This window comes from Echinops telfairi, unplaced genomic scaffold (genome assembly GCF_000313985.2).
Source record: "Echinops telfairi isolate 266 unplaced genomic scaffold, ASM31398v2 ScPeMD7_7467;HRSCAF=8505_1, whole genome shotgun sequence".
NCBI lineage: Eukaryota > Metazoa > Chordata > Mammalia > Afrosoricida > Tenrecidae > Echinops > Echinops telfairi.
The window spans coordinates 4,374,099-4,380,098 of record NW_022111368.1 but is presented as its reverse complement, the minus strand read 5'-3'; the positions used below and the strand labels follow the sequence as shown (position 1 = coordinate 4,380,098).

Sequence of the window (6,000 nt, the reverse complement as noted above, 5' to 3'; positions counted from 1 at the left end):
AGGGTCGCTATGGTTTAGAGTCAACTCTATGGCACTTAGCAGCAACAGGATAATATATTGATGTTAATTCTTTTAAAAAAATAACCCCTTTCAATGTTTACTTCTCTGTCCCTAAATTCGATGTGTAGATTTTCTAACATACCCAGACACACAGCTATATATATACACACATATGTCTACATACGTATGCACAGGTAATGTGACTCATATGCATGTATGTCGTGGTTTAATAGTAGATAGAGTGGATCTAAGTCCCCATTGGTCTGGAATATGTTATTCTCTGAACTCTGCAATGCTGATTCTTCCCCAGGACAAACCTCATTAGCTGCTTGTCATCACAGTCATCGCAGGCATTTGTACAGAAAGAACATTTCCTCTCTGTGAAAGTAAAACGGCAAATTTTAGGAAGGGTTGGCTTGGCAACAGTCGTTCCCCTTGAAAGAGCTGCTGAGCACTGAGTGGGAGGCGAGGGCTGGCTTTGTGGCAGTGGAAACGCAGGGAAGCCACGGAGCCTCAGGAAACACCATTCCCTGGAAACACCAGCACCCATTCCCAACAGCTCCTGATGAGGCGCATTCCAAGCTTCTTAAGTGAAGCAATTATAGATGTTGATTACGGAAAAGGAGAAAAACAGAGTAGTTAAAAAAACAAAATCGTTTTTTGCAACTGTAGATGCAAATGCAATCCAGTGCAGAGCAGTAGGGTTTGTCTAGGGAAGCTAATTCGCAGAGAAAAGATATGCCTTGTCCATTCCAGGAACATTGAGCTGCAAATCACGTCATTGTGAAGAGCCATTTTTTCCCCACTTAGGTTTCTGCAGTGTTCACTGCCATGGAGTTGGTGCTGACTTGCAGTGACCCTTCCTTAGGTCAGGGTAGAGCTGCCCTGTTAGTTCCAGAAAGAGTAGCTGTTGACAGGTGGACCAAGAGGCACAAAAACAAGGGGTGACTGGGAACTGCAAACTACTTCAGTGATGAAGGCTCTAGGGCAGTGGTTCTCAACTTGTGGGTCGCAGCCCCTTTGGGGGTCAAATGACCCTTTCCCAGGGCTCGCCTGATTCATAACAATAGCAAAATTACAGTTGTGAATTAGCAACAGAAATAATTTTATGGGTTGGGGGTGGTCACCACCACCTGAGGAACTGTATTAAAGGGTTGTGGCATTAGGAAGGATGAGAACCACTGCTCTGGGTAAGCAAGGTCGGGGAATGGTGAAGGTCGCCTGTCTGGGACACTGATAAGTCCTGAGGGAGGTGTTGCCTGCATTCTGTCTGGGCACGGAAGCCTGCTTAGGGTGCTCCACTGCCACTCTGCAGGGGCTTGTGTGCGCCCAAGGGTGTCATTGTAAAATGCTTAGGCTGTGCCTCACCACATTCTCCCTGCATAAAGCCCTCAGGTAGGAGTGCAAGGAACCTACCCAGTTGGGGTCCTCCACCATCCCCTACCAAGCACCTGGTCATTTGTTTATTCAAATGGTATTTATCAAACCCTTTTTATAGACAGGGAGAAAGACTGGGCTTTCTATTCCTGTAGAGAATTAGTCTCAGAAACTCACAGGAGAGTCCTACCTACAGGGTCCTTATGAGTCAGCATCAACTCAATGGCCATGAGTTTGGTCTTTGGTTTGGGAATGATATGCAAAAATCCACAAAACAAAGCCCATTTCCCCATAGTCCACTCCGATTAGTGCGACTCCGAGTATCAAGTAGAACTGGGTGACCGAGGGTTTCCCAGGACTGCTTTTGAAGAAGGATGTCACCAGGCATTTCTTCCGAAGCACCTTTGAATGGCTTACTTTTCTCGTTCGTGGTCGGTTGCATTAACTCTATGTACCTCCCATGGACTCTTACTCCATAGCACCAACTGCTTCTGTCTGATAGGGAGCATGAAGATTAACAGAGATAAATCCCAACCTGCATCCAAACATATGGCAGTTATAGTGCCATGTGTCTGTGCTTTTCAAACAAGTTTCAGAGAACACAGTTTGAGAAAGGTGTATTTTCTTTGGTAAAAGTGTCACTGAAAACATTAACACGTTGTGAAAACATAACATATCCATCTAATGCATTACATTTTTGAACATTTTTTATACACTATAGAAAATAAGGTTATCCTCATACATATAAAATATATGGGCGTAGAAATAAAAGTCCAAGAAGATGTGGGTCATGGATAAAAATTTCAATCTGTTCAGCTATTTTAAAACTCAAGAAAGGAGGTTGTAAATGTATGGAATACCAATTCTTTGCCAAATCGCTTGAGGTATATTAACTGAAACCAGTTTTCAAACAGGTTAGTAACTTTGGGTCAGAAAGAATCAGGGTTTTCACTCACTGCCAAAGCTGTAATTCTTTATGGGAGTACAAAGCTTCATCTTTCTCTGTAGGAGCAGCTGGTGGTTTCAAACTGCTGACCTTGTGGCTAGCAGCCTGATTCATAACCACTATGCCACCAAGGTTCCTAGACTTTTCCCTAGGAGAGCACATGTTTTAGTAAACCTCCCTTCATACTTCTCAGGCTTGTGGATAATGTTAGGGACTTCATAAAAGCAAGAGCTACATAAACATCTACCAAGTTAATGCCTCATTTTGAATTTTTTTTCTGCTGATGAAACCATGAGGCTCTCTGGCAATATGCCCTCTTTCTTCCCCACTCACAACACGTCCTTCCTTCCCACCAGCTGTATGCTAAGGGCACAATTAATCCCTGGCATTACGAATGACCTCTAGTGCATCAAGTTCATTGCAAGCAAAGAAAATTCTCTTTAAAGTGAAGCTGAATGGTTCCATACGTGTTTCAGAGAAGGTCATCTCCTTCAAAACAGCCAAGCTGGGTTCTGCTTCCTTCTGGCATACCACTAAGATGCATTTGATGGTTTATGTTTGTTTATTTCAAAAGCTCTAAGAATTAATGATACCACACAGAGAATAGTCAGGAAGGACTTTGCTACCATACACAGTTTCCACAATTCATTGGTGCAAAAAGTACATGAGAAAGATCTGTGGCAAAGAGAGCAACTGTCACTGTGAACCTAACAGTTAAGAGATCTTCTAAAAGACTCCCGCAAGCCATCCCAGTCAAAGGCTCTCTAGTGTTTTGCATTGTTGCTTATTTATTCTCACTTCTACTAGTTCATATTTTGTGTAATCCTGTGTAATATATATTTAACCTATATTATGGTTAATCTATACTAAGTTACTTTTTCAGCATATCGGTAATATTATATTAATGTACAATAGAGTGAATATATTATTGATATGTTGGCCGAACAAGTTACTTAAAAAGGAGATGAACAATTGCCTTTGTTGTCATTATTTATTTATTAGCTATTGCATTTTTCTAGAGCAGAGGGGACAAACTACAGCCCACCTACGAAGTCTACTACACTGCATTTATATGGCCCACAAACTAAGAATACATTTTGCATTTTAAAGGATGTCATGGAGGGGGGTGAAGAAAAATAGTCATGACGTGAAAAATACTGTTTTTGTTTTGTGCCGTTGAGTCAGTTCCAACTCGTAGTGATACTAAACCTGCTGTAAATAACAGACGTCAGAGTATTCCGACAGCAGCTTTGTGCTCCTGCAGGAAATCCAACACTTTCGCAGGCCCACGGACTCACTTACATGGTATTGAATTGGTTTGCTCTGTTAATGCTGTGTGATCGCATTCATGTGTGCCTGTTTGTGTTTACGTGAATCCAAGTTGGGGATTTGTCATTTTCTAAGATAACACCTTTCCTGCACAGTCTTCTAAATAGATACTATTAAAAGTAACGTTTGTTGTTGTTGGTGGTGGTTATTTGAAAAAGCATTTTTTAGGTGCAGATAGCAGGCAGAAATATAAGAAAAGCTATCACTGGTTTTTTCATATTCATAATCATTCTCTTCTAAAGTCTTGAATCAGATCTTTCTCCTTTCTGGCTTATCCTTTTCTGTATTTCAGACCTAGGGTAGTATTTAATAGATGATGGATTCCCAGGTAACATTTGCTTTGTCAATGAACATAAAGTGCAAACATAAGAAAAGTATAATTTTAAATGAATACTATATAATTGAGTTATCTCAGTAGTGTTTTAGGGCATAATTATGGGGGCAGGAGTCAATTCTGACTCATAGCAGCCCTGTGTAGGACAGGGTAGAACTGCCCCTTGAGTTAGCATGGTTGTAAATCTTTATGAGAGCCAAAAGCCTCCTCTTTCCTCCTTGGTTTCGAACTACAGACTTTGTGGTTAGCAGTCCAATATGTAAACCACCATGCCACCAGGGCTCCTCATAAATATGAAAAGGAGAGTATAAAAGCAAAAAACATTGAGTGTGATACTTGAGTGATTTTAAAAATGTTCTTAGTTGAAGGTGAAAAGTTGGGAGTTCATTCTAATTTTTAGTACGCTGTGTATAGGCTGTCGTTCTTCCCAAAAGCTCATAGCATCCCCTAGACCCGGTCTCATTAAATTTCATACTATTCCTCTGAGGCAGGTGATGAGCCATGGCTAAATTATAAATGAAAAGCTGTTGATTTATAATAGGGTATTTCATGCATGGAGTCTCATAAGGCTGAGAGGTCTGTACTCGACAGGAGTACATCTTTGATATCATAAGGCAGAGTCATTCCTGGTTTTAACGTCCTCTGTTGTGTAATTCCAAGAGGAGGGGAGAAAAGAAGAATTGTCTATCGATAACTCAGGGATACCCCCTCACTTTGTTTTCTGTATCTTCCTTTGCAAATGGAGATAAACAGAGATGTAGATTATATAGGCATTTGATAAAGAGAAGACCCAAGGACAAAGACCCCTTTCTAACTGCACCTAGTTTGGGATTTCCTAGTAAGGAGCTTGGTGATGCAGTGAATAAGGGCATTGCTGCTCACCGCCAGGTCTGTGGTTGGAACTGCTCAGACCCTCTTCTGGGCAACTCCCCTTTCTTTTACAGGCTCGCTGCTAGTTGGAACCCATTAGATGGTTCTCACAAGTGTAGGAGAGTTCATCCTGAGTGACCCTGAGGATAGAACATTATAGAGAAGACTTGCATCAGTAGCTCAAACTCTTCTGCTGCCTCCACCAAGCCGGAGGACAGCAGGAAAGCTTCCAGGGATGCTGGGTTTCAACCAGGCATGAGAGAGATAGGGTTCAGGGATTTTCCAAAGGTAGGAGATTAGTTGGTAACTGAGATTGAAAGCAAAGCTAAACAAGAATTATATACTATTATTGTTGCTTCAAACTTTGCTTGCTTCTACTTTGGGTAAAAAACAAATATCATTTCTGCTTGGTGAATAGTTCAGCAATCTAGGCTTTACAGTACTATACAACTTTTGAAAGGGTCATTTCAAAATAAAGGAGAAGCTATTTGTGTTATCAGTATAAATTTTGGGTAAATATGTGATTCACCAAGTCTTCCTAAAAACCATAATTGATCAAAATGGCCAAGCTGCTATAGTATGTTTAAAATGTTAACCATACTAATCCAGATCTATGGAGAGATGATCTGCAGAGAAACACCAAGAAATAACTCCAACTATATTGATTTTGTTTTTTGAAAAATGGAATCCTCTATTGTGGTATTATTTGATTAGTTGACCCTTATAATCTAATATTTATAATACACCAAATTTTGATAAATATTTAATTTCTGAGCTCAGTAGAAGTTACCTAGATTAATTTATTTTTCAAAGTAATAGACATCTGGCTTATTTCTAAAGGAAAAGCCTTAATTACCTTTTTAAAAATTGACTTTGAACAGTATTTTTTTTCTAAAATGTGTGTCATGTACAGAAAACCTGCGAGACAGAATTTGATGAGACTCCCTAGTTTTTCTGCATCGCACATATTTCTTACCTTTGATGGGTGCAGTCTGACCACTTTTCTATTACTCTCTATCAGTGGAAATATTTAGGTTTGCTTTCTGCGAGGTGTTTCTGGATTTCACCTGTTTTATTGTATACAACCAAAATGTCAATATTTCATACTGGGGCTCTAAGTGCAAATATACTGTCAGAATTTCAG

At 40.2% G+C, this 6,000-nt stretch overlaps 1 protein-coding gene across 1 annotated transcript in view; it reads left to right on the top strand.

Moving 5' to 3' along the window:
* NALF1 (NALCN channel auxiliary factor 1) overlaps positions 1 to 6,000 on the top strand; it is a gene marked incomplete at its 5' end in the record, with an annotated part of 791,674 nt that overhangs the window by 177,734 nt on the left and 607,940 nt on the right. The window lies entirely within an intron of this gene.